Source organism: Trichechus manatus, unplaced genomic scaffold (genome assembly GCF_000243295.1).
Source record: "Trichechus manatus latirostris isolate Lorelei unplaced genomic scaffold, TriManLat1.0 scaffold00274, whole genome shotgun sequence".
NCBI lineage: Eukaryota > Metazoa > Chordata > Mammalia > Sirenia > Trichechidae > Trichechus > Trichechus manatus.
In genome coordinates, this window is record NW_004444210.1 from 712,362 (window position 1) to 714,785 (window position 2,424).

The 2,424-nt window shown below is 33.8% G+C and overlaps 1 protein-coding gene across 1 annotated transcript in view; it reads left to right on the plus strand.

The window, feature by feature from the left end:
• The window catches only part of NAALADL2 (N-acetylated alpha-linked acidic dipeptidase like 2), an 826,538-nt gene that overhangs the window by 171,254 nt on the left and 652,860 nt on the right, over positions 1-2,424 (plus strand). The window lies entirely within an intron of this gene.

A 2,424-nucleotide genomic window follows, 5' to 3' on the forward strand; every position in this document is an offset into this window, starting at 1 on the left:
GAAAAACAGCTTTTGGTCTTAACTCTTTCAATTGTTTTTCTATTCTTTATTTAATTTAATTCTGCTGTAATTCTTATTATTTCCTTTCTTCTGGCAGCTGAGGGCTTCTTTTGCTGCTCTCTCTCTACTTGTTCCAGTTGTAGGGTTAATGTTTTGATTTTGGCCTTAAGGACATGTTCATATTTATGTATTAGATCTATGAAACAAGGCAGTGGGAAGCACACAAATTAGATCAGTAGTTACCTTGGAGGGCAGCGTGAGTGATGGAATAAAGAGAAAGCTTCCAGGGGCTTCAGTGATATTAGAGATGTTCTACTTCATAAGCTGAATTATTCTTTACATTATTTTTTCATATCATGCTGTACATTCCTTATATGCTCAGATTAGTTCATAATGTTAAATAATACATACTTTTAATGCATATCCCTTAAATTGAAAGGGAAGTAGAGAATATAGACATCCATTTTCTCAGTGATTTTAGCTTAGTATAGAATAATATTTGGAAATTCTCCAGCATTGGAACAAATTCATGATTCTTCAGCTGAGCCCCTAAGGAAGTATTTGATTTGCCCTTGGGAGCCATGTTTTATCACTTACGTATCTTGAAACATTCACTGTTATGTTGATTTGTTTCACCATAAAGCACTTTGGAACTGAGACCAACAAAGGGATCAGGAGATTAAATAAACATCTTACACACTCACTGGTGAATTTATGGTCATCAATTAACTGGGTAAAATAGCAAATGAAATCTCAAAGCAGTACTCAAATTTCTCTTTTTTGTTGCTCACGATCATATATAGCTAAATGCGCATAAATATGCTTTGTATTCTTCAGTCAGTCCACTTTCTGTAGATTTCAAAAGAACATTATTGATACATCTTTCTAAATGAGGTTCTTAGCAAATTAAGTTTTAGCTAAACTGGGTTATCGCCATATCCCAATAGGACAATCTTAAAACTTCAGTAGCAGTAAGGAATGAGGGTTGGGGGTAGGAGACCAAGTAAAGCTAGAAAAGAACAGGGTAGAAGGCAGAGCAGTCTTATTCAGATTGAAAAATGGAATTCCAATCAGCTCTTCAATAAAATTTAAGTGGCACTGATAACTGGTCAAACTAGATATTAAAAAAAAAAAAAAAAGGAATTGGAGTAGCCTTAAAAAGGTAGATGAGAACTGGGAAACAGTTTATTGTTTCATCTCCCCGGACAGGCCAGCTTCGAAACTGTCAACAGACCTAACTTTTGTTTCACGTGATATTTTCCTACACTTGTTGTTGTGCACTTGTTATTCTTTTTCTAGCTGTGTTCTGTTTTAGGGTGTTTAGGTAAACACGGTCCTGAAATAAACAAGTTTGTATGTGTAAGAAAAACAATTATGATGAGTAAAAATAACAATATCAAAATAAACATTTAGGTAATAGTTTGGATAGCATTAACATTCTTATAAGAAGAAAAATTTTGGCCCAAAAAGGACGTTGATAGGATATATTTGGTCCCTTTTAATGCAAGCCAAAAAAAAAAAAAAAAGATTATCTGGATTAAATTATTTGTAAATATCAGTGTCTGATTATGTTCTAGGTTCTATACAAATCTTTGAACAGATTTTGTCTCATTTCTAGAATGTTGTAACCAAATTGATGGTGTTACTGTGGATTACAGAACAAGTATAGAAAAAAATTTATAGACTACAGAAAGCATGACACAACAATTTAATTCATATTGGTTTAGCAATCTGTGTTGGTTTTACCATGACATACTGATTTTATTGAACATTATTGTGTTCATAGCATCTCATAATTTGACATGTAATTTATATCCAAAGAGTCTTCTCCATATTATTTAAAATAGCAATAACTAGTTAACCAGTTGTTGTTGAGTCGATTCTGACTCACGGTGACTCCAAGCGTGCAGAGTAGAATTGCTCCATAGAGTTTTCAAGGCTGTGACCTTGCAGAAGTAGATCAACAGGCCTTTCTGCCAAGGTGTCCCTGGGTGGTTTGGAACCATCAACCTTCCAGGTTAGTAGTCAAGCACTTTACCGTTTGTGCCACGTATTAATCACATAGCTTTATACAGGATCAAAGTAACTGCAATGCAAAATTATCTCAATCTGCGTGACAACTGGTTTTGGAACTGAGTTTTTTTTACATTTTATAACCAGAGTGTTTATTAGCTTATTGTCCAGGAATAATTTGTTTTCTTTGTCCTACTGTTTATTCATTTCAGCACCAAGAAAATGAAGGACAGTATTACCACTGAGTGATACTTCTTACAGAGAGCTCTGTTAATCAGGTTACTAAGGCAAAATCACTCTATATCCTTGAATGATATTTTTTTCTTTTGTTTATTGAGAGACAGTCATTTTCTCCCACTGCATTCAAGATCAAATTTTGCTAGTTACCATGGCAATATTTTTGTTTATTCT